At 44.2% G+C, this 13,055-nt stretch overlaps 3 long non-coding RNA genes across 3 annotated transcripts; 2 read left to right on the top strand and 1 right to left on the bottom strand.

Moving 5' to 3' along the window:
• Positions 1 to 223: 223 nt before the first annotated feature.
• LOC135395487 (uncharacterized) lies at positions 224 to 1,563 on the top strand. The gene is made up of 3 exons (XR_010423117.1): positions 224 to 247; positions 334 to 387; positions 1,541 to 1,563. It is a non-coding gene; the product is annotated as an uncharacterized LOC135395487 (long non-coding RNA).
• A 1,415-nt stretch (positions 1,564 to 2,978) lies between these two features.
• LOC135395488 (uncharacterized) lies at positions 2,979 to 3,387 on the top strand. The gene is made up of 3 exons (XR_010423118.1): positions 2,979 to 3,017; positions 3,080 to 3,251; positions 3,339 to 3,387. It is a non-coding gene; the product is annotated as an uncharacterized LOC135395488 (long non-coding RNA).
• A 2,710-nt stretch (positions 3,388 to 6,097) lies between these two features.
• Positions 6,098 to 6,899, bottom strand: LOC135395489 (uncharacterized). The gene is made up of 3 exons (XR_010423119.1): positions 6,732 to 6,899; positions 6,410 to 6,560; positions 6,098 to 6,261 (listed from the first exon to the last, which is right to left on the bottom strand). It is a non-coding gene; the product is annotated as an uncharacterized LOC135395489 (long non-coding RNA).
• Between the last annotated feature and the right edge of the window lie 6,156 nt (positions 6,900 to 13,055).

The raw sequence follows: 13,055 nt of genomic DNA on the forward strand, positions 1-13,055 counted from the left end.
TGCACTCTAAACGGGGGAAAAAATTGGACAGAAAACTGCGCATGGATATTATTTACGTCAAAATACGTATTAACCGAAGGGACCACATATAACATACTGGGCAAAGTAATCTTTGAACAATCCTGTTGCTTTGCTTATTGAACGCAACTTCCATGAAATGTTTCTTTTTTTCTTTCTGCAGCCCACGTGATCCGCATGACACGACATTTCAGCTCTCCAGTGTCTCAGAAAGCACAGACTCTGACGAGTCAGCTTACGTGACTAAAATTAGTGCACTTTATTTGTCGATTTGCTGGCAAATTATGAATGCAAATAATCTACTGATGCTTTCAGGTTTGAGAACGAGGAGCCGTTCAGGTTGCAGCATAAATCCCATACTCGTAAAACGTAAGTGTGAGACATTTCATTGTGTTGATTGTATCTCAGCAGAGGTCAATAATGGATCCAGGACATTTGCCAACCGGACAATTGTCCACCGACTGAAAGATAAACGCGGACAAATACTCACCACGGTTTCTGACGTGCTTGTTGTTTTTGCAAGTTATGTGTGTCGTGTTTGGTGGTTCGTGCAAGTGGAATAGAAAAAGTATATTTCACAAGTATACTTCGTTATGCATCGGGGTGGGGTGGGAGATGACTGCTGGGAAACATCAAATTTGTGGGTCATGTTTGCAACCGCACCCATGACAACAGCCTCTTATTAGTATAAATACTTCATACATGCACACAAACACAGAAGCATCGTAGGACTCACATGGCAGTAGGGTATGTTGATAAAGCATGGGTGTACCATTATTAAGGGCACATATCTGTTGTTCATTTACTTTCAAAACATACCTTTAATAGCTACGAAGCGGACCGATATAACTTGCAAAAATGCTGCGTGCCTGGCAAGTCTAAAAGCGTATAAAAATAATGTGTACCGATCAATGCCGCCTTTACATAATACTGTGAGGGTTATACTGGGATTAGTGCTACATAAACTAATCCGATCACAAATTTTAACCCTGACCTCGCAGAATGCAGTGCGTACGCATACAAATACGCTCTGTTATTGTGTCGTGAAAAGTCGAAGCTACAAAATTAGCTGTTTTCTTTTCATGCTTCGACGAGTAGCTTTTACGACGACGAGTATAGATGAACCTCAGAAAGGTCTTTTTGTACTTCATATCTCACAGGGCAGTCCAGCTTTGTGTATGTGAGGTTGTGTTCCTTCGTCAAATTATCCCTGTACAAACAACGAGCACTGGAAGACTTTTTACCACACCCCTTATTTCCTTGTTTCTTGTAAAATAATTACCACACAGATGCCGACACGGTTTCTAAGAGGTTCGAAAAATAGAATTGTGATTTTAAAAATACAACGCTGATTATCATTCACTGTGTCACACAGTGTAAAAGGTGAAAAATAGAACGAGTGAGCAAATGTCCGGTCTCAGCATGGATTGGTGAGCAATTGCCCACTCTGTCAATAATACAGTGTATTGTGCCACAATGAAGCATTTTGAATTTTGAAAATCATGTTTTATATGTCTTTTAGGTGTGCTGCAGATGAGAGGCTATTTATCGTAGCGGAATCTTGTTTAAGAGAGCTGCTATCAGTGTGTCCTTCATGCCAGCGAGATGATGTTAAAGCTGATATAACTCTCAAGGGCACCTGTGTAAGAGCAAAGATGACTTGCGGTTGCCAAAAAGAAAGGCTGTGGTACAGCCAGCCATGGGTGGGCAATAGGCCACTGGGGAATGTTTTGCTGTGCTGCGGGATACTTTTCTCTGGTACAAACATTGCCAAAGCCCTCCGAATGCTGAAAATTATGGGAGTCCCAGCACTCAGGAGGTCCCAGTTCTACAAAACGCAGCAATGTTATTTGTTTCCTGCAGTAAACAATGTGAGTATCTCTGATATTTAGAATAAGCTGACTGTATGACTTATAAATGACATCAGTCAGTCCTCTCATGCAATATGTCTTACTACAAGTGCAAAGTCACAGAGTGCAAAATCATATGCAGTGCATACAGCATACATTAATATAAGCGCTGTTCATTTACAGGTATACGAGACGAAGCAGCAACAACTGCTGGAGGAGCTGCGCCCAGTGCCTTTAACACTTGCTGGTGATGGGAGGTGTGATTCTCCGGGTCACACGGCTCTCTATGGCATGTATACATTACTGGAGACCACTGCCAATCGCATTGTACACTTCGAGTTAGTCAAGGTAAAAACGTGTATCTTTGCGTGCTATGCCAAGTACATTTCAATGCAGAAACTTTATGGGGCCATCAGTGGTAGCAAATTCCTGGTAGAACTCTTTCTGAAGTGCTGTTATATTTTTATTGATTCTTTCTGATTTTACAAAATTTAAACCTGCAAACACAGTCTGGCTATCACATTATGTCACATGCACCTATAAAGCAGCAGATTGAGAACCAATCCACGTGGCAGTCGGCCCTGTAAACGCTTTAATACCTCACAGATTTTTAGCAGTATACATTGATGAATTCACTGGATTTCTTTCTAACTACTAGGTCACAGAGGTGACAAGCTGCAACGCCATGGAGAAGCATGGGCTACAAAGGTGTCTTGCATTTCTCGAGGTGCATGACATGGTAGTAGACATGCTTGTCACGGATCGGCACACAGGCATCAAAGCCATGATGAGAGACTTGTGCCCCCACATTAAGCATCGATTTGATGTGTGGCATGTTGTCAAAGGTGAAATCACAGTGAAATTGAAGCTTACAGAAAAATTTTACATGTGTGCTTAGAACAGGTATCAAGAAGAAACTTCTTCCTCTCGGTCGCACAGCAAAGCATCAGGTGGTGCAGCTGTGGATCGAGAGTATAGTTCGGCATGCATACTGGTGCCCCAAAACCAGTGGGGATGATGGTGAACTGTGCCGGGCTAAATGGGTGTCCTTGATGAACCATATCGTTAACGTCCATCAACACGAAGACCCTCGGTACCCTGTCTGCTACCACGGGCCAGTGTTCCCACCAAGGGAATGGCTGAAGGAAGGTGAGCAATTGAAAATCTATAAAGAATGATGTGTAGTAAAATTTCATGACATATAATTCCAGAAAGTGAGACCTACATGCGCGTGCATGATATACTGATGGCTCCTACACTTCTGAAAGACATTCCGATGCTGTCATCTACAAATCAGACATTTGGCCTGGAAGCATTTCATAGCGTTCTCCTTCATTTTCTGCCAAAAACACATGGCTTCTCAGATGCTGGAATGCGTGCGAGGTAATAATAGCACTTGAAGGTTCTGATATTATAGAGAAAGAAGCTAGCAAGGTGAAATCACAAGCAATACGCATTGTTTCTTGTCAGAACACAACTAGCAATCTTGCATTATAACGAAAATGCGGACCGCGTCCAGCTGGTGGAAGATTGTGCAAAGCAGTACCGCCTGAAACCATCCAAGGTGAAGAAGACGTGGCTTGCCGTCCCACTGAAAGAAAATGCCACACAGAGTAAGCTATACAAACATTAGGCATGCAATGAGAAACATTGTGACTTAGCAAAACATGTAATAACTGTGGCCTTGGAATTATATAATTACGGATTTTTCTCCTTTTGTGCAGACTACACAGTGACACTAACTAATGCAGTTTTGAGCCGCATGCAACAGTACCCAACCTTTGAATCGGCAAAAAAGGCACTAGTGTTCAAGGCTCAGCCGGCCCGCTCAACAACGTATGGTGAGAAGCCCACCCTTGCCGATGCTGTTAAGCAACACAGAGCCAGGTATTTATACTGCAGATGATTATACTCGTGTATCTACTCAGCATTTTACTAAGTTTACAGCGCTGTCTGCAATGCTGAGTACATTGTTACCTCTTCTGTAAATAGGTTAAACATTTTAGGGACCCCGTGGTGACTCTGAAGCCGGCCCCAGTCTTCTTTGAAAGTCCTCATTTGTCACCTCTCTTCAAAGAAGACAAGAAAAAAACGGCCCTTATCAGGGCCACCCAAATGTCTTCAACAGAGCCCAGCGCTGCGTTATAAACCCTTGCTAATGAGAAATGCAGTTGCTGTGCTCAACTGTGTGTGGATTACCAACATTCCCACTGTCCTTATAAAGTAGCAGCTGGGATTTTATGTCCCAACATGTGTAGCTAAGAGGCCACCCAGTGGCTAGTGTGTTGTTTATTGGCCATTTGTATATTTGTATATTTTTCTGCGCATCCAGCTCTGTGATGTGTGTATGTGGTGTGGTATGTGTGCGTGGTGATATGTGTACGTGGTACAGAGTCGTGGGCATTTTATCATTTCCACATTTCCTTTCAGATAATTTGTATCGCTGCACCGTGCCCTCCGTTGACATTTTCCACCGAAATGTGCATTACCAGTCACAGTGACACCAATACTCACTACGTCACTGACCAGCATGGCAAATGGTAACCCTCTCCGTAATCACAAAGTACGGCAACTGCATGGCCTCTGTGCATGTCTGCCCCTCTATCAATTTTCATGGAAGCAACATGGACGTACTCAGGATTTTTTACAAGTGGAGCAAAGTGCTTCTGGGGGGAGTGCGCAAAGCTCGTCCGTCTGTTTTCCTGGAGACGGATGCTGGTGACATGTGGTTGCTCATAGGTTCATATTATGATATCTGAGAAAAATATATATCGGTATACAGAGTGTCCCAGAAAACGTGTCATTGAATTATAATAAAAAAACTACACCACCTAGAATCATGCGGTCAACGGCATTTGTTCTTCTAGGTTCTTGCCACCTCCTGATGTGAAGGTCGTGTAACGTAAGTTTAATTACGTAAGTTTTCGCGAACTGAAGTCTGAAATTTGCCAAGTAAAGGTCACTTTTTTACCCCACCAATGTGAAGAGCGTATCTAATTTATTCAAATTATTGATAATTGACAGGGATATTCAGGGGCTATCCCATAAAAAAAAATAGCCAAACATCATGTCTCTACGGAGCTAGCGCGCGACAAATTTTTCAGAAAAATCTTTGTCAGTCTGACGAAAGGAGGTTGGAAACCCAGCTCACACCTGCAACGTAGAAAGAGAACACAGGTATGGCGTATCGCGTCCGACTTTCATTGGGATCGCACTTTCCCTCTTCCAATTTCAGGAACTGTTACTTTTTCTACTATCACTCTGCGGGCTGGACTTGGAACCTCCTTTCGTCGGACCGAGAGCGATTGCGCTCGAAAAGTCGTCTCGCGTTATGGTTCCGTGCTACGAAAAGCATGATGTTCGGCTATTTTTTCCGATGGGATAGCTCGCGAATATCACTGTCAATTATCATGAACTTGAGTGAATTCGGTACACTCTTCATATTGATGGGGTAAAAAAGTGACCTTTACTTGGCAAATTTCCGAGTTCAGTTCGCAAATATTTACACAATTAAACTTACGATACATGACACTCACATCAGGGTTTGGCGAAAACCGAGTAAGAACAAATGCCGTTGACCGCATGATTCGAGGTGGCATATTTTTTTTATTATAATTCAATGACACGTTTTCTGGGACACCCTGTATGAATAAGAAGTAAACAAATTTCAGAAGTGATATTGAAGCTCCAGGGAGGGGCCATAACCCCCCCTTGCCCACCCTCTGGGTACAACCATGGAAAGCAACCTATATTGACACCAGACTACAAAGGTTCCTAACACTGTAAGCCGTGAAAATTTCCTACCTGACTGCTACAGACAAGTTGCTCCTATATTCATTTGACAAACTACGCACTATTGCATAGGTGATACCTGCAAGAAACAATGCATGTGTAGTAGATAAATGCAAAAAAAGTGTGTGAGAGAAAGATTTGGAAATTTGCCATGTTCATCAATAGATTCAGTAGCTCCAATCTTATGACATTGCGTGTTTGCGTAAAGCTGTCTATTGGTCATACTGGTATTCTATTGAAGCTTTCCCTATTTGTGGGAATTTCCACAATGTTTTCCTAGAAATGTTGACGCAAAGTAATGAAGATAAGGGCTTGTTCTATGCAGAGGCACGGCCTTTGCTACAGACATGTGGGACGGCCCTGAAAAGGGCCTTTTTTTCCTTAGACGAGGGGTAAGTGAAGGTCTCGACGTAGATCAGCTTATGTGTATCTTTGTGTCTGTCATCTCCTCCTGGCACAATGACGATGAATGGAATGCCTCTGCCCACCAGGTTGACAACCTTCCAATGCTTCCTGGGGTGGATACCGAGAACAGCATCTTTCAGAAGTCCATCCAAGACCATGTTCTTCCTGCAGTGGTGTTGGCAACAATTTTTTATCCCTGTAACCATTCGGTACCAATTAAATGGTGACAGGCGCATGTGATGCATAGGATGAAGAGCCAAAATGCTGAAATGTTATCTAAGGACCGGGGAACATAACATTCTTGAATGCAAATAAAAAGTTGTGTAACAAAAACAATACATTACCTTTCACGGGAAGTAGCCTGTGTACGTGGCAGATGGGAACAGGTTCCGAATAGTGCGCACAACACAGCCTGGAATCTGACGTCTGTTCCTTGGGCCAAGGTACCCCCATATCCAATTGGTGAAACATGCGTATGCTGCATATCTGATGCACCTGTCAAAAGTAGTTGAAATGCAAGTCAATCCTACGTTTTTTTATATGTGTGTGAGAACAAATGTCGCGTGACGGTCTGTTAAACAATCCCTGCAACTCTTGTGCCTTTGTTTCATCCACATATCCCGTACGCCTTCCCGTTCCCAATAATGGAAAATGGATGCGAGATACCTGTTGTCGTTCGGATCCAGTGGCCGTAGCTCACGGCTGTGTCGCCGATACGGAGCGCCGTTAACTATCAAAAGTTCCCGGCGTGTACAGAAGTCGGGGAACAACACATGTTGCGTGATGCAGCGAACGCCGGCGCCGTTAACAACAGGCACCACGCGATCAACAGCCATGCAACACACATATTCGTCAACCTCCTGCGGCGAGCAGTGGCTACACATGCACCTGTAATGATTGTGCGAGTTAGAAGTGGTCACGAAACGACTCAATGTGCGCAAAATCGCCCGTATTTACTGTATAACAGTATTACGTACCTAAAGTCAATCGGTTGAATATCGTCTACAACTTCCACTTGTTGACCACGTTGTTGTGGCAAAGGGTCAGCCTCGTAAGGATCGTCGATATCCTCGTAATTCAGCCGATCGACGTCAATGAAATCATTCTCGTCACCGCTGAGCGACAGGGATTCGTCGCTATTGCTAAATTCGCTGTCAGACATGACTACGTCGTGCGTCAACTACCTACGACCCCAGCTACTTACAACTGCCATGGCAACCGCGCCGAATGCACACAGCTGCTTTCTTTTCTGCTCAGCCAATGGGCGCACTACCAGAGCCACCCGCGGGTCGACGTCATACGTGACGTTACATGAGAGGGAAGCGCAGGTTCCGTCGTCTGCTATTACGATGTGTTTCGACAAATTCCTCGAAAACGGCTGCGTTATTCCGAATGAAACTTTCACGGTTGTACTTGTAGAGCACTCGTGAATATAGTTTTGGGTAAGTTTCGGAATCGCCCCGGCTGTACGAGACCGTCCCTTTAATGCTCCTTTAATTCAAGGGAATACGTACCACTTGGAATAAATTTGAAAGAGACGTGTCAGATCGCTACAGCTTTAAATTTGTTTTCTGTCCAACTTCATTATCTTGATTGTCAAAACATTATATTGTCTGCCATGCAACAATAGCTATTTGTGGTTTGAACCAGACTCTTTTCCCTGTCAGGAACTGAACGCAGCTTGTCTGTCTCGACTATCAAGTTTGAATCACATTAACTTGCATGTGGCAGCACAGCACGGGAACTATCGAGCTTGTGAAATTCCAAGGGGACTGGACTCCTGCTTCATGTTCATTGCCATTCACTTCGACATCAGACTCTGTGGGGAAGTGCTGCAAATGATTACGGCACTGCAAGTTAAGAACCCGCCTAAACCTGTGCAGTTCATTGGTTTAGTTTTTTGTCTCTGTGTCACCCTTTCTCGTTGATACATGCTTCATTTTTACGGCAGCAATGAAAGTAGTTGCATCAGTGATATTATACTTGATCCAGCCCAATATCGTAACTCTAGAAATATCCCTTATATCCTAGGTGATGCTTTGTGATTTCAGAATGCATAAATTTGCCAACAGCTCAAATGTAATGCCAACAGAGATTCAAGAGGTTATGTTCAACTTAGCTAAATATCAAACAACCAATAACTGCGGAAAAAGGTGCTTACGCTAAAATTCTAACTTGGATCCTCCGGATTTCTTTTTTTCTTTTCCTCCTGATTTCTTACTTGTTTGTGTTGTCTATGTTTGTGGCCTGCCTCGACTAATTCCCGTTACTTACGTTGTGTATATTAGCTAACTATGCCCTTCAAAACATGGGAATATGCGAACTACAGTTCGATTGGGGTACGTTCGCAGACTTAGCTAGGTGACTGCAAAACCAATTTACAGCGGGCCAGGAGTCAGTAACGCACATTGTGTAATGTCCTGTTAAATATACTGTTGAACAAGAAAGCACACATACCTGTTTGCATGAATGAACGATGTCACCATCCGTCAAATGTGGGCACACTCCGTCAGCGAAGTGACCAGTTTACAGCTTACATATTGTTAAAACTGTGTGCTAGTCCTGTTGGTGTCGAGTTATAACTGGAAGCGCTAAGATAAATACACAGAGACAACCACAAAAGATTATCCAAGCGGCGCACTGGCGTTTGCCGCTGGTCGGTGTGTGCATACGTGTCGGCGTACGCGTTTGACTCTGCGATTACAGTTATGAAGTATTATACCAGCGTCAGCAAATGATGCGTCGATCTCCCATAATAATTTATACAGCACGACACGAACGAGATTCGACAATTCTGCCCGGCCAAACATCGACACAGCGGGAACCTCGATGCAAAGCGGAAGCGGTCGTCTTCCGTGTCCGGCGATTGGTTCCTCCGCAGAGTTTCTGTGTGACGTTTTGACAGCTTTTTGGGTGAGGGACTTCCGTTTCACCGTCGTCTGCTCTAGCTGCACGTTTGTTGAAATTGCGTGCAAAGTATGACGTTGTCTGAAGTGAAATTTTCGCCGTCGTGAATATTGTCGGCCGTGTGATACATCCACACCAGAGTTTCGGTTTGCATGCCGCTGCATGCGACGGTCCCTTTAAGAAAGCTTTGGCGGGACGTCGTCGGAAAGTCCTTTGTGCAGTTACACTTGTGCGTGGCTGTAGCAGCATGTTGCTCTAGGTGAGATTTTTTCTCGCACGGAACCTGCAAATCGCAGACCGATTCTTACGCTAGACAGAGGCACATCTTACGGAACTGAGCTGCCGAATGTGAGTACGCGGAAGCAAACTCTGTACTTACTTGCTCTCCGCACGGCTGACAGAGCACCACAATTCCGTCAGTGGTGTAGCAGTTAAAACTCTCAATCCACGAATTAACCAGACTTCGCATGGTCGCCTTTATTTTCGGCCTTGTGCAATGCCTGCGACCGTCCGCGGAGCCCACGTTGCAATGTGTTGTGCTGCGTCCACGCGCCAAGACGACCGACGTCAATGAAACACGTCGTTCTCGCTATAGTTTCGTTTTGCTCGTTGTCATTATGGTAGCTAGAATGTGTGGTACCCCGACCGTACAATACTCTAGCTACCATAGTGCCACTTCTCCCACTAGCTCTGCATTTTTTGCTGTGTGGCGCGTGGTGGGAAAGGTTTATGAAAGCGTATCTGTGTTATTTTCAGCAGCGGTGGAAATGTGATATTTGAGACGGAATGTATTGCACGACATTGTCGGTCGAACGCGTTCCGTTTTGTTCTTCTACGCAGACAGAAAAAAGAGGAACAAAGAAAGATGAATTTAGGCATTTTACGGGACAAAAACGACTTTTTGGGCGCAAACGCTGAAATAGGCGCAAATGTTGAAATAAGCATTTATAGGCACAATAGGATTTTTTATATGAAATATTTCATATTTTTTGTATCAAAAAGGCACTATATGGGTCCGTGGAAAAAATAGGCATTCACGTAAAGACCCGAGGTCTAGTGATAACTGTTGTGGGCTACAATTCAGTAAATCGCTATTGAAAAATGCAGCAATGTACATCATGCCACGCACGTACGGAACACTGCGACAGGCCCCATTCCAAATCCACACGCACACGATAGGCATGCGCTCCTGCAGCTCATTGGATGTCGCCAATCGTTACTTCCTGAGGCTATCTTTGGTTGCCGCCAAAGACCGCTCTGTTTGCATTGCGTTTTTCTTCTAGACGGTAGCGCTGTGTGAACTAGTTTTGTTTACACTATACTAATTATCCACACGGACTTTCCTTTGAAGTTGTTTTTGCATTTTCGTGCCCCATTAAAAATCGGTAGAGGCTTTATGAGCTCTCCAAGTCAACTTTTGTAAGTGCGACATAGCTGTTTGCAGGAACAGGCCACGGCAAAAATTAGTGCGCCGACGGCATCGGAGGAATAATCAGGCACCATGCCACGACACATAACTTGCGTTCACCTGAACAAGATGCCATCATATGATCGCAATAAATGATAAGGTACTTGTAACGGCGCCTGGAGCGCGCCCATTTACTCCATCTACTCCATCTATGCGTTGCCGACGTGCCTTCTTTTCGAATTCCAAAGAAAAAAAAGTCGCTTGCGATTTAGCGGTAAATGCGAGAGAAATGCGTGCAAGTACTTGACTTCCGGATTAAACCCAACTTCTGGTTTAAACCCAACTTCCGGTTGTCCACTTTCAGTCTAAACCCGACTTCAGGTTGTCCACATCCCGTCTATACTTGACTTTTGGTATGCATTTCCGGTCCAACTCGACTTCCGTTTCTCCAATACAGGTCTAACCTGACTTCCGGTTGTCCACCTCCAGTCAATGCTTGATTTCCGGTTTGACACTTTAAATTTCTATATGTAAGTACATTTAATTAACCTTTAATTAGCCTCAATTACTTTCAATTACCCTGTAATTTACCTTAGGTAACGCAGGTTACCTGAGGTAAGCTTGAATTCGCTTAATTACCTCTAATGACGTTTACTTGCCTTAATTACTCTCAATTCCCCTTTAATTGACGTTAATTACCTTTAATTACGTTTAATTACCTGCGGTTACCTTCGGTATTCTTTAATTGCATTTAATCTTTCTCTTAATTACGTATCTTACATTCATTACCTTTACACTCAACTTTCTTGTTTTAATTGCCTATAATTACCTCTAATTAACTTCACTTACTCTTACTCTTAATTCCTTCGACTACTTCATTTTAAAGTTATTTGCCTTCATTTACATATACCCTCTGATATCCCTTTTGCATGTCCACTTATACCGCTGTCTCGGTGAGGCTTCACCAGTCCTCCTCGGGTAACCAAGAATGCGGCTGTAGAGTATGTACCACTACGCCAATCTACAACGTTGCAAGCTCATTGGCCTAGACTGTGCGTGCGCTCCGATTGGTCGACAATGTTTTGAAATCGCATTTTCTACACGCGCATGTGCGTGCAGCGTCCCGGCGGCCGTTTCAACAGTTTCAGCATAGTTTCGAAATAGCTCGCATCGGCTGGCACGGCGTCTGTCGTCTTGTGTTCCGTGTTTCGGTGATGGCAATCGGCAGAACAGTTTGTGATTCTACGCGTGTTGTGCTGTTCCTGGACACGACTATTATCCCACGACCAGTCTATCAACTACGGAACTGGAATGCTTCGTGGGTTGGAGCGGTTGGGGAGTGAAAAACGCGTTCGGGCGCCGTTGGATTTTGAGGGCTGACAACAAAGATAGGATTACGATTACGTGCCACACAAGTGTCTTCCGCTCTGCAAGCAACGAAAGAAGATACTCATCATAAAATCGGCCGGCACGGCGTTCTCTTGTGTTCCGTGTTTCAGTGATGTCAATCGGCAGATCAGTTTGTAGAAGTGTTCGCTGGCTTATTCATGCGTCGATGTGAACCAACGTGTGTTGTACTGCTCCTGGACACGACTATTATCCCACGAACAGTCTATCAACTCCAGAACTGGAATGCTTCATGAGTTGGAGAGTGAAGAACACGCTCGGGCCGTGTCGGATGTCGAGAGCTGTTCGTTTTGCTTCAAGTTCGAACTTAGTTACAGTGTGTCAACAACGCAGTGGACTTTGTATTCACAGTGCACCCATGTATCAGATCTTTGAATCAGTGCTTTGTGTCGAATAAATATTTCTTATAGCGGAAAGAATTCAGTTATTTTGAATATCGGGTAACGGCGGTAGGCGTGAAATCCTGTAGAAGTCGATGGTAGCCAGAACCGGTCGAAAGCTCAGCCAAAGTTAAGGCTCTTGATTGGCCGACTGGCATTGCATAATTTCTACAACGTTGCACTCTCATTGGTGTGCCCAGTGTTGTGTGAATTATCTCAAACTATGGGCTATATGGGGAGCTGTTGGAGCCTGGCTTCACCATCTCACACACGGACACACACACACATACATATAGCTTTTACCATTTTGAGACTCCTATTGCTAACGCATTAAAAGAATGGGTAAATGTACTGCATCACCCTGGGGAGCTATTCTCGATTAAGTAATGCGTGCATTAGCTTCTCTGCGAGCTATTATTGGTCTCCAAGCGAAGAAAGCGTGAAGAAACGTCACGAGTACGCAACCAATGCGGCAAGTCCTATCACCACCCACCACCACCACGCAACCAATGCTCGAGCATTTAGGCACGCTGTTGCATTGTTGTAGCTGGGCTACCTCCTCTCGAGAACGGCCTATTCTCACCCGTTCGGAACCGGGCATCTTTTAATGAAAAACCTGCAGTACCTTTATATTTGTATATTTTAATTGTATGTGTGATGTGCTGATACAAATGTCTTGTGATAGCTGCACAAGGAGAGCAAGATTGTAGAAATAACAGCACGCAACTAGCAGTACTAAAGACGTTTGCTAGATGGTACTTCTCTCGTCGAATTTGAATCAGTGTTGAGGCGCGAAACAAACATGGATGAATTGTGAAATAATATCGTTAACTGAGCGGATAATCGGCTTATTCCGTCACGTTTCCATGTTCTCGTGCTTACAACATG

Source organism: Ornithodoros turicata, chromosome 5 (assembly GCF_037126465.1).
Source record: "Ornithodoros turicata isolate Travis chromosome 5, ASM3712646v1, whole genome shotgun sequence".
Classification (NCBI taxonomy): domain Eukaryota; kingdom Metazoa; phylum Arthropoda; class Arachnida; order Ixodida; family Argasidae; genus Ornithodoros; species Ornithodoros turicata.